The sequence below is a fragment of the Mustela lutreola genome, chromosome 4, assembly GCF_030435805.1.
Source record: "Mustela lutreola isolate mMusLut2 chromosome 4, mMusLut2.pri, whole genome shotgun sequence".
Lineage (NCBI taxonomy): Eukaryota > Metazoa > Chordata > Mammalia > Carnivora > Mustelidae > Mustela > Mustela lutreola.
This window is the reverse complement of record NC_081293.1, coordinates 185,726,709-185,749,088: the sequence shown is the minus strand read 5'-3', so window position 1 is coordinate 185,749,088 and position 22,380 is coordinate 185,726,709. Positions and strand designations below refer to the sequence as shown.

The window sequence follows — 22,380 nt, the reverse complement described above, 5'->3', positions numbered from 1 at the left end:
TCCTCCTCATTTAGATATAACTATTTTAAGAGAAATGATGAATAAGCAAGTTTGAAGATTTCCCTCTTCTGCTGGAGACTACCTCTTAAAGAGAATAAGAAGCCCACTACCCCCATGACTCTGTCTTTCACTCAGCTGACCGAGCTTCAGAAACCCTGCTCCAGGATAAACTCAGCAAACGTCTTAATAATTTACAGCACACCCTCATTTTTCTTATGACCTGTGGGCCCAGGTTTGTGATCCACAAAATAACTAGTCCATGTAAGTAACTTAATAAATATGAAATAAAGCCTTTGGAGGCAGGCAGCACATGGCATTAGAAATAGCATACCCTCCTGAAACAGCCAGACCTGTCTAAATCCCATCTCCATTACTTACTAGCTTTGTGTCCTGGGGCAAGCTTACCTCTCTAATCCCAAGTTTGACCAGTCAAGTGAAGATGCCTGACATACCAAATTTCTAAGATTTGGTCACACTTGTGACCTACCTGATGTAAATATTTATGGATTCTTCGAACGAAGAATTTTTTTTAATCAGAGATTTCTTTAACATTTTTTCAGGATATAATGTGAGGCAAGGTTTAAAATAAAGGTATTTCCTCTGTTCACAGGTCATTTTCAAAAGAGAGTGCATTCTGCTGGAAATTGAAACATGGATAGCCCTCTGCTACAGTTGAGGTCCTAGCCATACTCATAAATCCTCAATCTTCTGTTACAGAGCAGATATTAACAATGAGCTCCTTTATATTTCTGTCCATGCTAGCATATTAATGTCACAGGACAAGCATATACAAAGAGGTTTGGGAAGTCAAATATGAAGTTCTTGATAAAAACACATATTTTATGGCTGCTTTGGGGGCACATTTTCAACCAAGAATATTGAAAGAACAAAGAAACCAGGGAATGGAAGGAAATCTACAGACATCTGTTCCAATGCAGAACTAATACTCAAAACTGTGCAATCTCAGATGTTCACTTCCTTGGATAGATGGTTATGTTATTTTATTCATGTTCTTAGAGACCCAATGTGAAGTAAACTGAGGTATAAATTTAGTGCATAAGGAGTTCTGTCTAACATGGAAATTTACTATTTATTAAATATTTAATACCACTTACTCCTTATTGAAGATTTCTTCAACTGTGACCACTCACAATTTTCAAAATGGATTCCTACTACAAATCGTTTTGTAAAGAAATGGACAAGAAATGGTTGTGTTCTTTGATTTAAACCTTTCAAACATTGGAGAGTCCATCAATTGCTTCCCCTTGGATTAGAGGTTCAAGTTGAAAAACAAAATTATAATTCTTTCTTATAACTTCTTTACTGAATTATATTTGATATATAAGAAGCTGTAGATATTTAATGTATCCAGCTTAATGATTTTGGGGATGAGTATACACCTTTGAAACCATCATAATTATCGATGTCATAAGCTTATATGTCACCTCCAAAAATTTCCACCTGTTCCACTTTGTGCTTTGGGGTTTTGGGATTTTTTTTTTTTTTCATAGTAGGAGCACTTACCATAAGATCTACCCTCTTGGTAAATTTTTAAGTATACAGTACAGAATTGTAAAACATCACCCTATGTTATACAGTAGATCTCCAGAAATCATTTATTTTGCAAAACAGAAATTTTATATGCTTTGACCACCACTTCCCCACTTCCCTCTTCCCCCTTAGCCCCAACTTAATTACTTATGCCTTTTTAAAAAGATTTTATTTATTTATTTGAGAGAGACTGAGAGAGCACAGAGGGAGAAGGAGAAGTAGAATCCCTGCCAAGCAGGGAGCCCGATGTGGTACTAGATCCCAGGACCCTGGGATCATGACCCAAGCTAAAGGCAGACACTTAACCAACTGAGGCACCCAGGTACCCCACCTATGCTTTTTCATGCCTATTTATTTCAGTGAAGAGAATTTTAATCATGTTAGACGCCAGGTTGACAATGAAGGGTAGAATGGAGTTTCACAGACTCCACTAGGCAGAGATAATTTCAAATCTGCTTATGATGTACATATGTAGTGTGGTGTGATGGAGAGGACCCAACTCATCGTCACTGTGTTTAAACTGTGACTTAAATCTCAGGTTTGTTATTAAGTGACTGTTCTGTGACCTTAAATGATTAGTTTTAACCTGTAGGTCTTTTCTCCTTCCCAGACCATTCTTGTGAGAGCTACAGGAAATAATGCTTATCACACAATTATTGTGAGGCCCAGCAACTGGTAAACACTCAGAGTATTTTAGTTATAGCTTCTTATCTATAAGGTAATAAAATTATCTGGTAGGCTATTTGAGACCCCTTGTTTTCATACATGTCAATCTATAAGTACTGTTTATAGACATATAATCAAAGCCATTTATATACTCAATACCTACTTAAAGTGGTGGTCATAGTCATGAACTGTGAATGAATATGCATTTTAAATTTTTATATTAAAAATGGATGGATAATATGTGATATCTTGTTAACTAATAAATAATTATAACTAGCTTTTATCATAAAGTTGATAACTTAATCCTTGATATTTTAATTTAAGGGCCATTATAATCCTATTTTCAAACTAATAATCTGAGTGAATTTATAGAAGGAAGGCAGTCTTAGTGTTCAATTCTCTAGCCCTTATTTGGGGCTTAGAATTTTAAATTCATCTAACAAACATTAATTGAGCTATAAGCACTGTGTTAGTTGGAAATAAAAAATCTTAACAGTGTTTGTTATATTTTTGACAATTAGATTTTTGGGGTGCCCACAAAACCCTATGTAGTGAAGATGGAAATCTACAATAAAACCATAACAAAATGTAGTACTTTCATAATGCCAGTATTAAGGCAAAGATGAAAAATGCCATTGATATGAGATTATTTTTCTCTTAAATGTTGCTTGATGCTAAGCAGATTTAATACAAAGGGTAATAATACTAGATAGAGAACATCTAGAACATATGACCTTAAGAATTGATAATACCTTTTTACATCTTATTTCATCTCAAAACTTAAGATTTACCCTTTCCTTGATGTATGTATGCAATCAAAACATTCTTACCTCCATCAAATATAAGTGTCATCTATTAGCTCATTGATGTAAAAATCAGCTTAAAAATAAGCTGTAATTTAAAAAATGCAAATTCTGAGGACAACATTAGCTAAAGGGCTGGCCATGGCAAAAGAGATAATCTGCAATAATAGAGTAAAAAGATGAAAGAAATTTCTGAAAAAAAACATGAAGAAAGAGGCTTCAGGTAAGTTGTGTGTGTGTGTGTGTGTGTGTGTGTGTGTGTGTGTGTCTCAGGAATTACCCAATTTGGGAAACAACTGAGCTGTGAGTGACAACCAAGAGGATAAACAAAACCACATGTGTAAAACCCCTCTGAAGAATAAAAATGTTGCAGAGATCCAGTATTTCATCAATAAGCTCTCAGCCCCACCCACAAAGTAGACTTGCTGACTCAGGACAGGGTGGTTGCTTTCTGGACAATAACAGTTGTCACCGAGGTAAGTGACAGACCACCTTACATGCTTTTTTTCGTCTTCATTTCAGTCCAGAAAGAATTTGGGACTGGCTGATTCGTTGGGTTTTTAGAAAAAGAAATATCCTCCAAATTAAAAAGACATCTTCCGTGGTCCATCTCTTTCTTAGGACTTGAATCTTTTTGTAAAACATAGGCAAATTACCTCTTTTCCCAGCCAGCCCTTTAGCTAAGGTTTTCCTCAGAATTTGCATTTTTTTATTAAAGCTTATTTTTAAATTGATTTTTACATAAATACCAACCGCTCCATGAACCAAGGAAAGATCTCCTACTCTTTGACATGAGGTATCATTTATCTTAGGCAATGGGATGTAATGCTACTGTTTCAGACACTGATTAGTCCTCATTCTGAACACATTTAAGCCAGTTTGGCTTCAGAGCTGTTCATCACTCCAGTGAAAGAAAGAAAGAGAGGGAGGGAGGAACAGCTGAACTCAACTTCAGGCAATACTATTGAAACCTGGAGTGTTCCTGTGTATACACAGATCAGACATCAACTCCCAAGACATACCAATTTTTTTCTTTCCCCCGGATTATAGAATAATCTTGCTTTGGTCCAAATTCTCAACATGACCACAGGGAAACTAGGGTAAATCTCATGAGACTCTGTGTTCCCTGTGTATCTAGAAGTCAGTAACTTCAGAGAATGGGTCTCCTTCTGCATTTTCTCAGTCTGTTGCTAGAATGAAGAAACTTGAAGGTGCTTACGAGTGGCCAACAAGTTCTGTAATCAAGACTTCATAAGGAATACAAAGCATACTACTGAAAGAACAGGGAAGTTCATTCTAACAGGAAACCCAACTACTTGGTGAGCTCCAAGCTGATGACTCCTTAAGGAAAATGTATTTATTTAAAAGACTTTATTTATTTGAGAGAGAGAATGAACGAGCATGAGAGGTGGGAGGGTGAGGGGAGAAGGGCAGAAGGAGAGGGAGAAGCAGACTTCCCACTGTGCAGGTGCAGGACTCAATCCCAGGACCCTGGGATCATGACCTGAGCAGAAGGCAGATGCTTAAGTGACTGAGCCACCCAGGCATCCCCTCCCTAAAGGAAAATTTAGAGAGCAGTCATTTAGTCTCATATATCCATGTATAAGAATGAGTGCATATAAAGGTTCACATAGCAACTAAATCTCTCTCAAAAGAAAAGTCCTTGGAGTTCTTGGTATATCTCTCTGTTAATTGTGCTGGTATGTTAAATAGAGTTTGGCACAAGAAAAAGAAATCATTATTACTTCAGGTGTGAAGACCACTGGATATCAACTACAGAGTTGAAGAACTGAGTTCTAGGCAGGCATGAATTCCATGAGATCAGTGTCCACTGACAAAGGCTCTTAAAAAAAACTAGTAAATCATTCCAAACACTAGAAAAAGGCAATGGTTTTATTTCCTTTGATCTAAAGCTGGATTAATTTATGCACAAGAGAGAAGACATACCTAATGTAGTCTTCTGAACCCACATGACTCAAAATGTCAGAATATACAGGAGGCAATGCAAAGCTAATCAAAAAGAAAATACTGTAAAAGGCCACTTCATCTTTTTAATGAATCCCATTGCCATTTAGAACCACCCCTATAATGACCACTGTTGGGTTTACCCAGAATCCCTTCCCCCTCTTTTACTAAGAGTACCTGGCTTTTCCTTATTGCATGACTCTCTCCTACTCCACATGCTCTCTGTGGGACAGCCAATCTTGGTGTCCAGCCCCACCTGCTCAAGGAGTGACGTATCACTCAGATTCACAAATCAGCAGATATTCTTTTCTTAACTAGAGTAATTTGTTCCCAGATTGGCATACAACCCCAACATGGCCAAGTAGAGTGTATCTTGAAACTGGATGCTGAGAAAGACAGGATCTCTCTTTTTTATGGTGGAAAGGGTCCCAAGCAATGACCACATACTTTGGGCTACCACTGTCCTAATATGTGGCTAAAGCCTTTATGAAACAAACAAACAAACAAACACCAGAATCCAGGTTCAAATGGAGATTCCAATAGGATGGTGGTGACAGTATTCAGACCCTTCAGTCCATTATTCAAGGATAATAACACATCAAGAATCACATATGCAAGGTTGACTCAACATCACATTGTGTCTTGAGACTTTAAGATTTAGTACTATGACAATTGTACCACAGGTTTGCCAACAACATGTTCCATGTCCCAATAACCATGATGACATCCTCTAGAGATAGTTTTGTTTTGCTTTCCCTTAGCTGCTGATGGCAACCCAGCCCGAGGTAGCCGTCTTCCCAAAAAGAAACTTAATGTCCTCTGAAGCTGGGAGTAGAGAGAGAACATGGATACATGGACCTATTTATTCAAAATCAAAGATTTCAAAGCATTCCCTCACTTAGGTTACGTCAACAGATAGGTCAGCAGCACCACTCTCCTATATGAAGAACATAGCCCATGGAAGAAAAAAGGGAATTATAATGTCTGCTTTTTTTCTCCTCAATTATCATGGGAAATAAATATTTCAGTCACTTTAGTTACTGACTTTCTCAGTACAATGAAGAGGACATGACAGAAAACCAGACGTGATCTAAAGGTTGTGAACAAGATTCCAAAATGGCACACATCCCAATGAGGACATGCTCTATCCTAACAGCCACTTCATACTTTTCATGCATAGCCTTCACGTGGCTTTGACTTTTAGTTGCAGTCTACCTTTGGGGGTTACTTGTGACTATACATGTGATCCCAAATCCAACAAAATAGACATCACTATTTTGATCCTTGGGATTAAAGTAATTCCATGAAGTAATTATGCAAATTCCATGGTGACTGACCCAGTCTACTTAACCAAAGTTTACCTTTTCCTATCCAATTCTGAAGGATTCAAAAGGAATCTTGCCTTCTGTCCTACCTAATAATGCCTTAACACAGAGCCCATTAGAGCTTTCCATCCAGTTGCATAGAGCTAAGAAAGTTAGAAAAAAGAGGCAAGAACTCAACTGTAGCTTCCAGGCTGTATGTTGGGGAGCACTGTTGACAACCAAATCATAGCAATATATTTCATCTATTTCCCCTCTTTCCTAAAGCCATGCTTCCAATGACATACACATGCTAAAAAATGGAAAAGACAAGTATTGCAAAGTGGCTAAAACAGTCCCCTGTCCTACAGAGGCTTCAAGGAGAAATTGCCACTGAAATTTTTTTATAGCCTTTTTTATGGCAAATTTCTACCAAGGCTATAAAAATGCATCATTCCCTTCAACCCAAAAATTCCACTCCTGGGAATGTTTCCTAAGGAAATAACTCAACAGAAGGAAAAACCAAGTGCACAGTAATGTTTTTTGCCACTCCACCTAAAATTGCAAAGTATCAGAATCAATCTAAATGTATAACAGTAAGGAATTTTCAAGTAAATTATTGTGTATAATCCAGTGGAATATTACACAGCCATAAAATTATAATTATACTGTCTTGATAGAATATTCAGGGGAAATGCACAAAATGTTACATTCATTATTATGATTACAACTATGAAAACTAAGAAGGTACTTTTATATGAATATTAGGATAGAATATAAAAACTAAAAGTAATCATAGTCTACCTATGAGGTCAGCCCATCAAAATTAATTTATGTTGTGTTATAAATCAACAGCAGCAATGAAAAGAGTCTGCCTTCTCCCTCAGGGCAGAAAAATCAACCTTAGTTAGCCATTAATTTCTCAAAAACCCTCTCCCTAAGCACCTGCTCTAAGCCAGAGTTCACCTAGAATTAGAGATACATTCACCTAAAGTCAAATATGCTCCAGCCAAGATTTTTCTTCAGCTTAGTCCCATGGTTTAGAAAGTATTTACAGGGCTTTGTCACCTCCTGTTTCAGTAATTACCACATTTCTTCAAAAACTTGATGCCCATCTCCCTTCACATGATCACTATCTCTGACATTGAGCTGCATTTTCTCTTTGACGGCATCTTAAAATCACCATCACCAGTCATGATGAAGTCATACCTACATGCATGTATGCAAACTTGGTCACGGATCTTCATGTGGTTGTCTTTTTAGTTGAGCTATTTGTGTTGCTGGTGACACAAATGATGAGTTTCCCTGAGTCATTTAAAACTTGGATGATTATTCAACATTAGGTAAAAAGTATATATGCAGAAAGGCATAGCTACTGAGCAATGAGAGAAACCTAATAGCAGTGGAGCAGATCTCTTTGTTAGAGAAATGACTGCATTTCCACATTGTACTGCAATAACAACCAAATTATTTAACTTGTCTTTTCTTTATTCTACATGCACAAAGATGGTAAATGACAAAAGAAAAACCTAAGTCTACATAAGCCTGAAATGGTCTCTTGAGAATGTAAACTAAAAAAATTTTAGATATAAGATACATGGTATCATAGTCTAATTGAGAAGCATTATTTAGAGTGTTCTATAAAATGATGATACCACTTAAAAATCAGCTGCTACCAAAGACTCAATCAATGCAGTCATGGACAACACCATCCAGTGATGACCTGCCTTCCTTTTATCTTTAACCATCTCTCCTCTCTCTGGTTGTCAAAAGGATTTCCATAATTTGTCGTATTTGTGACCCCAACTGGAGCACTCAGGGGCTAAGGCAAAAAATACAGCAAAATTAATATTCTCCAGCCTGGACATGAGCCCTCTAGATGGGAAGTTCTCTGGGCAATTCTATGGAAAACCGCAATCTGTGGGAAAAAAGTATTTAGAAGCAGCATATTTGGGACACCTGGGTGGCTCAGTGGGTTAAAGCTTTTGCCTTTGGCTCAGATTATGATCCCAGGGTCCTGGGATCGAGCCCCACATTGGACTTTCTGCTCAGCGGGGAGTTTGCTTCCTCCTCTCTCTCTCTCTGCCTGCCTCTTTGCCTACTTGTGATCTCTGTTTGTCAAATAAATTAACAAAATCTTTAAAAAAAAAAAAGAAGCAGCATATTTTTCTTATTGTTGGTCTAATAAAATTGGGTAATAATACTATCACCCCCAACAGAGGGAAACCTGAAGAAATCTGTCACATCTAGACTACAACAATCATCTAGAAGATCTGACTGTGCTTGCTACATTGATGATGTGGCCTGTTTCAAGCAGGAAGGTAGTGTCACCATACTGATTGGCGCTTCAGGGGAGTGAGGCTTGAATAGAAAACTGTGTGTCCCAAGGTGGTCTCCTACTGTAATTCCTTGGACCTGGAAGTCCATTCATTCCTCTACCTTATTCTTAATTCTAGCTAGAAACCCCTGTTGAAATCTTCACCAGAACAGAGGCATTTTTGTACCTTTTTTTCCTTCTTTCTTTGCCTGTCCTTCAGTGGGCAGAAGCAGAGCTTCAGAAATCTTCTATCAAGCACCAGCCAGGCCAAACAAGGAGAGACTCCTAATGGAAAGAAATGACATTAGGAAAGAGGAGAAAAAGTGGGTTATAGTTATGACTGATGATAGATCAGCAAGCATATCCTGCACCTCATACTGTGGCCAAGTATGATGACAAGGCTCAGATGCCCACAGGAAGGAAACTTTTAATTCTTCAACACTGTTGGCCTTAAACCTTGACTTGTAGAGAAATCCCCAGGAGAAGCTTAGCAGTTCCCAGGACACAACATATGCTACAGTACTAGGCCACTGATTGCCTCTGCCTGGCCCTGGCCCACGCTATACAGCCTGATCATCAGAGCCTTGGTCAACTCTCATCTCCCCTCCTTTTTCTCTTCCCACTCGGCAAGCATGCTGGCTTTTCTCCAAAGAACTTGTGCGGATGTTCATAGCATAATCGTATTTGCATTTTGGGGGAGATATTTCTGGCAGCAGCAGGAGAATATACTGGGAAAAAATATTGAAGGCAGAGGTTGCAGTCCAGAAGAGAAGAGGGAGTTTTAATGCAAACCAGTGCTGCCCTGGATCAATGGCAATGGAAGTAGATGGATTCCACATTAAGAAGGAGCACACTGCCTCCCACTAAATGGCTGGTTTGCAGCACAGGTGTCTCCTGGCCTTCAGTCCTAACCTTGACCTGTCAGGAGGGGATGTCCTCTATTGTTCATCATGCTTCTTTTACCACCCCCTTTCATTCTTACACTTGTTCCTTGACTCTCACCCTTAACTCAGCTCCCACCTCCCTGTTAAATCACCTTCACACCTGGCTTCAAGACTTCCTGGGCTTCTGGGAACACGGAGGGGATAAGGGTCCAAGATTTCTGCAAGGGTTTTTAATCTGCAATTGAGATGAATCCAAGAGATTCATGCTGGATATTGAGTTGCTTGAATTTACTTAAACCTTGTTCTGAATTATATCTTCCCATGGAAATGTTAGTATTCAGACTTGTGGATAACTATGATTTTATTAGGAACAGGTTTTTATTGAAAACTGTATGGTCATTGAACAGTATAGGCTTATTTTATGTGTACTCTGAGTTGGTTCAAGCAGGAATACCCATCTCAATTCCTCACCTGGTGGAAAATGGAAATACAGCACTAAGTTTTTCCACGTGGTTGGTTCTACAGGAGACCCTGTGGATTTAGCGGGGGAGAAAAAAAAAGATTCTTGATCAAATAAATTTAGGAAATGCTGCATACCCTCATCCCTTTCTGAAGCACCTTTGCTGTTCCCATTATCATTTCAAAGGCTCTGGGAAGTCTTACATTAAATAAAACTACTTAACAGAGCATTTCCCAAACAGTGCACCCATTAAAGCCCCATCTAAACTTGGAAAATCTATTTAGCCTGACTGTGCTTCGTTGCTTCTTTACAGTGGAAGTATTGGACCTTACTTCCTACAGAAAATTCTAGAAAGAGCTGACAAGCACAATTAAAAGTCACTTCGCAAATGGGAACTTGCTGGCCCTTAAAATCTTGGAAGCTCCCAGTTTGTGCCACATCTAGACCATTGTTCCATTGTTCCATGGCCTTCCTTTCCCAAAATAAGCCAGGGTCGTGTCTCACATTGAAAGGATGAAATCACACCCTGGCCGTGGCAGAGTGAACTTAAGAGGGGTAAAAGGAAAGAGACAGACAGAATAAGATCTGCCCTAGAATGAAGTTTCCTGGGAGTCTAACGGAGCTTGCATCTTATAGGCCCCTTAGAGAAGACCTAACCACATTATGATATTATCATATATTTTCACAAAATTTGCCAAAAGGAAATTCTTCAACTGCAATCATTTAGGTTACTGTTTCTTTCCACTCTGATTTACCATCTGTTACATTTTCCCCCGTGTTGGGTAATGTTGGTGTAATCGTGAATCATTTTGGTTTTTGGCTAAGTTGAATTAGGGACACACTGAGTTTGGGTTTACTAGGATATGTTTACACAGCTTCCAGTTATTTCTGTTGAGTTGTGATCAGCCATCCCAGAGAAGCAACGACATCCAGAAATACTCCTGCAGCTCACTCTGTCGCCCTACCCGACATCATGATCTAAAGCAGGGTGAGGAACGAGTGTGTCTTATCGATGACCCAGCAGCACAACTATGTGGTTTGTGAAAGGAAAACAAGCTTTGAAGTGTAGGAAGCCAAACACTAATTTGTGTATTTTGAACACAGAAGACTCCATTCTCATTAATGCATAATCAGAACTGAAATTTTCTCCTGTCAAAAAAATCTACTTGGTTATGCCACGTCCACAAATATACATTCCACCATATATTTTTCCTTCTTTGATGAGAATCCTTTTTTTTAATGACATTTACCAGGAGTTCTGTATTTGTAGGGTACAAACCTACAGGAGTTAAATGTTTTACGCATCCCAAGATATTCTAGTATATCTTAGAATATCCCTCGCATAATATCCGGATAAAATCTAGTGACTCTAGGTGAAATAGTGCATAATATTGTCACTGACCTAGTGACACAGGATGGAAAAAACATCAATGACTTGTTAATAAGTCATTGCATGTGACATAAGATTCATTTCATTAGAATACTTCTAGCTCAATGCAGTATACCAGCAATTTAAAATGAACTGAACTACTCTTGCTTATTCTGATTTCAGATTTATTTTATATTATTTCAGAATTACAGGTAACACCAAAATTCAAATGTGATAAAAAGGAGCCAGAATGTAAGCTGAAAGAGAATACTGGCCGAAGTTCCAATATCACCAAAAGTCTTAATTATATTATGATAGAAACTAAAACTTGCAGATCAGTATCATGACCATGAGGACAAGAATTATATTCGACAGTCCCAAACCAGAAAAAGAAAAGCAAAGACCAAAAGAATGTTGTAGAAAACACAAATTTGCAGTGTTTAACAAGCATCATCAGATGAAATAATATTCCCGATTAGACAGCTTAAGAAAACTTCAAATGTCTAAAATTGTAAAGTTTATATACAAAGCAGAGCTTAAAGAGGTTTCTCCTAATTTCACAAAATTCCTAAGCATAGCTTTACCAATGGAGGGTTGCTAAACTGAAATAAATGTTTCTAAACTATTAGTAACACAAATCAGTTTTGAGTCAACCATGCTAAGGAAAAAAACTATTATCGATCTACTTTCTCTATAGAAAATGATACTTAAAAATTTATTGTCATTTGAAGAGGCAAAGAGAATGCAACCAAAAATGCAGCAATTATAAAAGTGCATCAGGATGTTAATAAAATTGTGTTATATTCCAGGACTTTGTGACTATTTGGGCATGTGTATGGTTTTTAAAATGTGTCACATTTGATTTCTCATCCTAAACAAATATTTATTTATTTTCATACCTAAGTTAAAGTTACCTTCATAACTTTGTATTCTTTTTCTTATAGAAATCTCCCCAAATCATAAAAGGCTCAGACCCCACACAATCTGGCCCGATCCTGATTCATCCATCCTTAGACTTTGGCAAGTGAATTTATTCAAACAAATTGACCAGTTGGTTATTTGATAGCATTTACATATTGATTCAACTACCAGTGAATTTAATGAAAATGTATTCCATACCTAGACCTCCTATGAGAAGCTCCGCTGAACTCAAATCACATGCTGGTATTCAAACTGTTCTCTAAGACAAAGAGAGCTGAGGGTAGTAAATATTGCTCTTTATTCAAGTTCTATCCATTGGAAATGATTCGATGGCATGATTTAGACATAAGATTTTTGAAGATATATATACAAAGTTACATGCATCTCAATATAATCCATTGGTTACAGAAGCCAATTTCATAAAGAAGGGTTTCGAGCATTCACTCATGATAACGTTCATAAGTAAGGTGAGGTACAACTAACATTTGCTTTGTGGCCTGTTGCTTCAATGCCACCAAAAGATTAATAGAGGAGGTTGAACACACTGAAAGTGATCATTTGTCTTTCCCTGCGTAGAGCAAATCTGCAGATTGAGAGACTCCAGGAATATAGCACTCCCCCTCTCTGCCCACCACTACACACAGAGATCAATAACCCACTCTCTGTGCAGCATTAAATACCTAAGTAGAGTGTGTGGAGTTTGGGAGATTTGGAAAATCTTTTCTAGGGACTTCACTAAATTCCGAACAGCCTGGGCTGTGACTCTTGGAAAACTTGAATTGCTTGCTTCCTCTGCTATCCCCAATCTCTTCTCTACCACAGCAAAAAGACTAAAGAAAATTAAAGAAGAGGGCAGGGGGGAAAAGAAAACTAAATATCCAACAGTTCAAAAGGACAAAAGAATAAAAACGGGAGGGGCTCCTGGGTGGCTCAGTGAGTTAAGCCTCTGCCTTCAGCTCAGGTCATGAGCTCAGGGTCCTGGGATGGAGCCCCACATGGGGCTCTCTGCTCAGCAGGGAGCCTGTTTCCCCCCCTCTCTCTGCCTGCCTCTCTGCCTACTTGTGATCTCTGTTTGTCAAATAAATAAATAAAAACTTTTTTTAAATAAAAACTTTTTTTAAAATTTTAAAAAGAGTAAAAATGGGATAAAATATATTAAGCGGAGATTAAGATTCTTTTGTTTTCAACCTGAGATCCTCCTTAAGTGTTACAAAACATTGAAAATAGGTACACTGTGCATCCCATCCACAACCCTTAGTCTTTGTAATTAGCTGGTAGTACATGCTACTTTCACAGAAAGTGAATTAAATAAGATGAGGACTTGGCAACAATGCAGCGACACTTCCATTTTCATTGTTATGTTGATGAGCAATTCAAATGGCTGTAATTAAAATAACTCTGTAATTCTATTTTTAAGGACTGGTTTACTGTCAAAATTAGAAATATACATAGCAAGAACAAGGAATGTGACATGGTCAATACCATAAAAAGAAACAATTTTTTTCATGATGCTATCCTACAGTCATGCAGGGGGAAAAAAATAACTGGAAAGCATATAATATGGTCCATTTTCCAGCTAAGTTCTTTGCATTTCCTACTCCATATAATATAAATTATTTTTGAACTGTTCTGAATTCCTTTGATGACAAGGGTATCCTTAGCCCGGTAAGTACTTGTCCTTGACTTGGGAATAACACCACGTTAGCCATGTGCTAGCAGGCTGTCTTTACTTCTGTGGCAGTGTGAGCTGTGAGTGTTTGACTCAAAGGGATGGTAGTGGGAAGAGTAAAAACTGGTGCCATTTTGAAGATCCTGAGCAGGAAATCCACTATCCCCGATTAGATAAAAGAAACTTACCACCCAGCAGCACCATAGCTGTTGTCTGAAATATGCAGAAGAACTGACCCTGGGCATCACAGAGCTTTTTGGTCATTCTAGGCAGAGATTCTGGACTTTGGGCCCAAGAATCATCATTTATTCCAGACTCCCTTCCTCCCTGCAGGAGAATCACTGGGGCCATCTGTCATCTATGGCTGCCTCTTTCTTGCCTTGGTCTACAGAGGAGCCAGGCGACAGCTTGAGACAGCTGAAACAGAATCACATAACAAGACAGGCATCAAGAGGAAGAAAAGATTCCCCCAGCAGAAGGTGATGTTCCTGTTACAGGAGAGATTGTATAATAACACATCCCAACCATAGCAATGATCACTATTATACTGCGCCAACTCAAGTCACAACACGTATCTATCAATGTCAACTTGGCCTTCCTAGTCTGCTTCCGAAAGAGCAAGAGACAATCACAGTTCTGACAGCCATCTATCATGTCTGTTATTTTCCTGTTTTAGCAAGACAGAGAGAAATGATGACCTTCAAGACTTGGTGAAGTGGAACCTTTCTCTCCATTATTTTCTCTCTGAAGAAGGGCTACCTCACATTACTTATCACTTTTTAAATGTTTTGTCAAGTCCAAAGAACTACATAAATGGATAATATTATTATAATCATGATCATTAATATTATGTCACTGTGTAAATCCTTAGTTTTTCTTTAGATAGGTTCATATTATTCCAAGAGAAAACATGATAGAGCTCTTGAGACCTAAAACCTGATCTATTTCTATTGACTTAACCTTAAGACATCCCAGTTTCTACTCCTTTTATTTGTACTCACTTGGATGGAAAGCAAATACACAAGACCATAGTTTGTATAAATTCTGCCTTTAAAGGACTCACAAGCCAGGAAATTTATTAGAGCTATGAACATAGGCTCAGGACATCATGAGAGTCAAGAAAGAGGAGTTTCTTCCTTTCTTGGGGTCTTCACATATATTGTTCCCTCTGGCTGGGGGCACATTCAGCTTACTCTCTGCCTGGATTACTCCTGGATATCCTTTACATATCTGCTTAGATGGCACTTCTCCAGAGAAGCTTTCTCACTTCCATCATTTCAGGTAAAGTCTATCTGTTGGGTGTTCCCTTTCACAGGACTTACAACATGAAAATAAACTAATTTATGATCACTTGATTGATGTATCTATCCCCTACTGGACTGTGATTGTCTGCCTCACTGTTACATACCTAGCATGTAGAAAAAGGGAAAAAATGTATCTGGATGTCTTAAAAGATAAGTGGACTTCAGCAAACAAGCATGGAAGCCAAAGAAGGAATGGTTTTCCAGAAAGAGAAAAGAACAAGGGCGATAGGTGATAAAATTGGGAAAACAGGCAGGAAACAGATAATGAAGAGGTGACATTCCAAGGAATTCTAACATAATTCTATACGTGCTGGGAAGCCACTAAAGACATAAGCAAAAAAAAAAAAAAAAAAAAAAAAAAAAAAAAAAAAAGGTGATATGATACATATTTTAGAAATATGAATGAGAATGGAAGGGTATGGATGATACCTGGGATCTTGGTTGAGTGACTTGTGATAAGAGTACAGTGCACTACCACTAATCAGTATTTCAAATAGGAGGTTGGGCTTGGGTCAAAGACTATTGTCGTAATTTTGCACTTACTGAGTCTGAGCAGCCTGTGGGTCTTCCAGTAAGGAAGTCAATAATCCAGTTGAATAAATGGATTGAAGGCTCAGGAGAGAGGAGTGGGCTTGAGCCAGAGGTTTGAAGTTCTCAACAAATGAGTGGGGATTGACACCACAAAAGCAGAAAAGAGTGACAGGGAGCAGGGGCAGAATGAAAAGGAGAGGGGCTGGGTGCAGATCCCCCAAGGAACACTAGCTCTTGAACTATCTTGCCCCTTCTATCCAGCACACCACTTGCCATCCGCTCCTGGCTTAACACTCCACCCCTTGCAGACCCTTCCTCATCCCAACCCCCTGGCCCAGGCCTTCAATATCCTTCCCAACAACCCAGCACTCGTACTTTCTATAGGGAAATAAAATTCCAATTCTGAAGGCCTCCAGGAAAGTGAGAAAAAGCAAAGCTGTAACTCTCAAGATGGTGGCATGAGCACGAACAACATGGCCATGCTAGTTTGCTGGAGCTGACAAAATAGCACCAGCTGAGTACCTTAGCCAACAGAACCCCTTATCTCACAGTTCTGGAGGCTAGAAGTCCAAGATCAAGGTGTTGGCAGGGTTGATTCTTTCTGAGGCCTGTGAGGAAAAATCTGTTCCATGCTTCTCCCCTTACTCTGGTGCTTTCTGGCAAACTTCAGTCTTCCTTGGCTTATAGACACATCACAGCTTGATCCCTGCTTTCATGCTCCCAGGGCATTCTCCCTGCATCCACATGCTTATATCCAAATCCCCCCCTTTTTATCAGGACACCAGTCATATTGAATTAGATCCTACCCTAATGATACCATTTTAACTTAACTTATTACCTCAGCAACAGCTTTATTTCCAAATAAGGTCACACTCTAAGGTACTAGAAGTTAAGACTTCAATATAGGAATTTTGAGGGAACACACTTTAAGCCATAACAACAACTGACCACTATCCATTTGTTTTTTATGGATGGCAGAGAAGTTATTTCTTTCATAAGGTGATATACAAGGAAGTGCTCTATGAACTATAAAATGTGAAAGGTACCAGAGTTACTACTTTTGACAAGATGTTAGTAATTTACATAAAGACCATTGCAAAATTGTTAAGGGTGAAGCAAAGGGCCCTTCCTAATCCAAATGCTGAGTTATGGACACCCTGAGATGGTATGATCACTATGCCAAGTTTTTAGTCCTTTCTAGGCAACAAAAACATGGGATCAGACTTTTGGTAGCTGTTCTATCACTATTTTTAGGCTTTGTGACTGTCTACACTGTCACCACCATAGGTTTTATAATGGCTCTGTATAAAATGAATTTATTCAACTCTGATGATTTAAAACATAACTGTGAGGATTGTGGCCGTCAGTCCTGGACTATTTGCTGAGGCATCAGATTGGGCCAGTGCCCCCAGAAATCATGGGGTCATTGCTTGGCACCCTCCCCCACCCCGAGCAACTGACTTTCAGTGGCAATCATTTCACAGGTCACAGTGTGACAGGTGTAGGGGCACCCCTGGGTGCATGCACAACCCCACACTCCAACCCCAGCCCGATCGCTCCATGTTTCAGAATTACCGCATTTAATGAAACCCTGCGTTATGCTTTTTATTGGCTTCAAAGCTTCTTCCCAGCATCTTAGGACTGAACTTGTAGAGACTGACATGCCTCTAAATCCCATTCCCCACCTGAGAAAAAGGATCAGAAGCTTAAACTTCCTTTTGATCCATATGGCACAATGTTATACTCAGAACCATCAAACTGATACTTTGCTTGTTTCTTTGAGGGTATTTTCATTTAGAAGTTTTGCAAAAGAGAATCATAAAAAATCTTTTTACTTGTATGCACCTTTGCACCTCCTCCTACTCCAAAACCTATACCCACATATCTAATTTATCCTTCACAACATAATTATCTGCATAACACTTTGCATGGCCTGATGTGAGAAAATAATCCCTCTTAGTCCCATGAGGTAGCTACAGCCCCTGGGAGCCTCCATCCAGTCGAATGGAAGGCCACAAGGAAGGCTTTCAATATTGGGATGTTTTTATTTATTGTTTATTATATTGGGACAGACTCAAATCAGGTAATTTGTCAACCTCAATCTAAATGGGTGGGAACCAGAAGTTTTCTTGCCTTTCATTTAAATTCCTTCCCCTTCTTCTTTCTCGGGCTAATTCCAAAGTTATTCAGACTCCCAGTAGTCTGTAGAAAATGGCCCTATATCAGAATTCCCACCTTGCTAGTCACAAAACAAGGACAGTAACTACTTTGGCATAATACCTACTCCTCAACTCAGAGCCAATGATGCTATATGAAATTTTAAGTGCAGAATTCTTAAAATTAAGCTGCTGCCAGACCAGAGAGGACAGATATTGTGAACCACTGAAGAGAGAAATTACAAAGGGTTTGGGTTGGCTGCGTTCAGCTGGGTTGATAGCTGTGGGGCACAGGGAGAAATGCAAGGAAGTGGTGTTATAGAAAATGAAAATCCACTTTTATAGAAAAGTAGGAGGTCAGGGACATGGGTGAGGGGTGATAGAAAACCCCACAATGTCCAGAACAGCCTAATGGAGTGAGTTGGGTCTTAGGGGCACAAAGGGATAAAATAGGGAGAGGAATACAAGATTTCCTAGTGGCTGATTTGTGAGGACATTGGGGAGGTCATTGTGTCCTCCAACCAAAAGCCAACAGAAATAACTAAATTCAAAAGTCTGACTGGAGGCAACAAGACCAATTCTACAAAAAAGGGTTTGGAGAAAGAGCAATAACAAGAGGGAGATGTTGTGAGGGACTGAGGTGTTTCGGAACCAGCCGGGATTTGTAGAAATGAGCAGAAATGTTGTCTCTCTCCCCTGGGAGGCACCTCACTCACACTGCCTTCAGCTCCTCCTGCTATAATGGTGGCTGGCGCCAACCAGCGTCCTGCACCCAGAGGGACATCCAGGGTCACTCTCATTAAGGATCACCTTCCTGCCTGGGTCTGTAGCCTGCTTTTGTATCAACTTAATAGAAAATAGAAAAATCAGATCTTACTATGGATGAGGCCAAGATGTCAAAAATAGGTTTTACTCCCTGAGGCTCTTGCAACAGACTATTTAGGGGCTCCATTTCCACTCCTGCAATATTCTCATGCCTTCTTCCTACCAGCTTGAGCCATGTGAAATCCCTTTTCAGCCACCGTGGGAGAGAAAGCCACAGTGTTAACTGCTCTCCTCTTGAACCTTCTCAGAAGGTGAATCAAACCAGCAGACGAAGAGAAGCGCTCGGTGAGGTGAACATCTGCTGATGACTCACCTTGACCCTCTCCAGCACTTACCTAACATTGGACAGTAAGAGCCTGAACTCTAGACTCAAAACCAACGCCTAGGTTTGCACTTGGCTTGTTTAAATGCGCTCATCTGGCACAGGAGGGGGTCAGGTGGGGCGGTTTCCAAAAGCAAGGAGAACCCAGAGGTAACATCTGTGACATTGAAAGTCCCTCTCGCAGCCTCCGTTTCCTTCTTTTTATTCATGGGATAATGGCAGCCAAGCACCAATTTGGGATCTGCTAAAAATGGGACAAGAGTGTTGCATTTTATTTGGTCTTGGATAGATTAAATACAGTTGAAATGAATCAAAAAATAGCAGACAGTGAAAATGTCCCCACAGAGTTTTCCCTTTTTTCTAAATGAAAAAGTGCAGAAGGATTAAAAGCTTGAGCTCTGCGGCGCAACATAGATGCTACTGACCAATAAATCAAAAAGGTAAAGGATGTCCAGAAAATGCAAACATAAGCAACTGGACCATCCAGATGAAATGCTGCCTCCCCCCCCCCAAAAAAAAATGGGTTGTCAGGCACTGCCTGGCTCCCTGCTCAGACTGCTTGTTCTCTGTTTTCTCTGTCCGTGGGCTCAGTACAGCCTACACGCTGGCCTCATCCTGGTCCACTGTGGAGAGGATGTGAGAGTCCTTATCGAGCCCACAATGTCTGTTAGCAAAGTCTTTCTTTCTTTTTCTTTCTTTCTTTTTTCTTTTTTCTTTCCTTCTTTCTTTTTTTGCTCTGTATGTTCTAATTCCACCTGCTGTCCCGGCATTGAGTCTGGACGCTGATTTCTTCTAGCAGATCTTCTGAGCCAGTATTCTGGCCTTTGCCACTCGACTTGTCTCTGTTCTATTTCCGAGGTTGCAGCATCCAGGGCTGCTCCTCCGGACTCCAACAGGCTGAACTCCTTTGGCTTTGATTTCTCCCGTCCTCCTCCATGTCCTTGCTGAGGTCCTAAACCTGGTGTGCTGCTCCAGTACATGGACTTCTGGACTTCTCTAGACCTTGCTATCGGTCAAAGCCTCCTGCCCAGATAATTGGCAGGCCCGAGACTGATGCTGTCCTGACGCGTGCAGAGATACACATAGAGAAAAGGATTTCGGGGTCATGAGAGAATTATTTATTACTATGGGTTTATGTATATTTGCTAAGAGCTAGAAATGGATGTTAGTGCAAATCCAATGGATATTCTCTGCTATATTAGGGGGAAAGATGGCTTCCATTAAGCAAATCTGTTTAATAACCAGAGGGAGTTAAGATATGAAGCAGGAGGGCGCCTGGGTGGCTCAGTGGGTTGAGCCGCTGCCTCGGCTCAGGTCATGATCTCAGGGTCCTGGGATCTAGTCCCGCATCGGGCTCTCTGCTCAGCAGGGAGCCTGCTTCCTCCTCTCTCTCTCTCTGCCTGCGTCTCTGCCTACTTGTGATCTCTCTCTGTCAAATAAATAAATAAAATCTTTAAAAAAAAAAAAGATATGAAGCAGGAAATGGGTAGTAAGCGGTCTGAGGACGATAATTAATGAGAATTAAATAGGAGCTGGGGTCATTTTTTAAAAAACTTTACTCCACATAATGAAATATTCCACAACAGGGACAGAGATGTTAATATTGCTTTGCCAAAGAGTAATAATAATAAGAAAAATAGAGTAAATAAATAAATCTGAGAGACAAACTTTTAGGGCAATGACTCTAGAGTAAAATCTAAAGGATACACAAACACTTCCCTGTGGCAGTATGACCAGGGTCTTTGGAAGTCTGTTGACTCCTCTGAACCATCACCCAATGCCACCATCAAAAGGCACGATGGCTAGAAGTTTCCATTGTATTGCACCTCACCTCTGACCTTATCCCCTCGCCCTTCCATTCATTAGCTCTGCTGGGTCCTCCCAGGAACTCAGGGTTCCGAGGTAATGGGCAGCCTCACCCACGGGTGAATAAACTCAGAGCCAATGACCTACCAGCTCAGAAGTTTTTTTTGTTTTTTGGGTTTTTTTTTTTTTCTCCCAGGCAGATGGAAATCCTGTTTCTGTCACAGACTGATAAATTAGCATGGACAGAGATTATGTAGTTATGCTCAAGGAGCTCTCAGACCACCTGAAAGCTGTATCAGAATATGGTTCCTGTCAGCAGTGGAACTCTTCCATGCAGGAGAGTATAAACATGATCGAAAGTCCTAATGAAAGCCATGATCATCTAGAGGAGAGTACACACTAAAAAGCTATGTTCTTAAATTTGACCCCAGAAAAACAGTGATAGCCAAGTAGTTATAAAATACCTTGCCAATCAGGCACCTGGGTGGCTCAGTGGGTTAAGCCGCTGCCTTCAGCTCAGGTCATGATCTCAGGGTCCTGGGATCGAGTCCCGCATCGGGCTCTTTGCTCAGCGGGGAGCCTGCTTCCCTCTCTCACTCTCTGCCTGCCTCTCTGCCTACTTGTGATCTCTCTCTGTCAAATAAATAAATAAAATCTTTAAAAAAAAATACCTTGCCAATCAACTAATGCAACAGACATTTTAAAAAGACTAAGAATGCAAATGCAAACATATTTGCCAGCTGGCTGGAGGGAAACCCCAAACACAAGTGACTTACTCCTGTAAATTCAGAGCTGAAAAAAATCTCTAATGTCAACTGCCCATGTTTAAAAGAAAGTCAGTGGTATTTTTGTCAACAGAAAAGCAGAAAAGGGAAGACAACAATTATAAGGAGACACTGAGGATGAACCAAACAATTCATTAATAGTGAGTGGGGGTAGAAGCGCCAGCCTGGGGACCAGCTCCCATCATCAGGCTAACTCATAAAGCTCTGTTCCCTCTTATCCAGGAAATATTTTACACTAATGATAAGTTTTTGTGGCTGGGTCCACTACTAGAGAATCTAAAATTTTAATTAAAAGATAAACATTTTTCTGATCAGTGACCCCCTTTGAAAATCCGATAAATTCCTGGACTTTTACAAACAAATTCCAGGGGATCCATGGACCAATACCAAACTCATAAATCCACAGGTCATATATTAAAACCCCCTACATTCAACTAATTTGAAAAAGAGAGAGATGGATATAAAGGAAATCACCTGCTTGTGAACACTGCAAAGGATGTTAACAAGAACAGGGAATGACGTCCTCAGAGCCACAGTGGAAACGGGAAGAGGGGCCTGGCGGCCTGGATGTTATCATCACAGGTCAGATAGAACCTCTGAAATGATCTTAGGGAATTCTCCCATTACAGCAAAATGTACTAAGTGAAACTCTCCAGGTTCTTATGCATTCCCACTATTTTTTAAACTTCTCTACATTATGGGGAATAATGTTCCCCATACATTATTTCTCTTGGCTCTCTTTTGT

At 39.7% G+C, this 22,380-nt stretch overlaps 1 long non-coding RNA gene across 3 annotated transcripts in view; it reads right to left on the bottom strand.

The window, feature by feature from the left end:
- The window catches only part of LOC131829811 (uncharacterized), a 288,985-nt gene that overhangs the window by 195,040 nt on the left and 71,565 nt on the right, over positions 1–22,380 (bottom strand). For all 3 annotated transcript variants that reach the window (XR_009353010.1, XR_009353008.1, XR_009353009.1), the window contains exons 2-3: positions 9,959–10,018; positions 8,791–8,888 (exon numbers count right to left, since the gene is read on the bottom strand). This is a non-coding gene — a long non-coding RNA (uncharacterized LOC131829811). The remainder of the gene's footprint in view (positions 1–8,790; positions 8,889–9,958; positions 10,019–22,380) is intronic.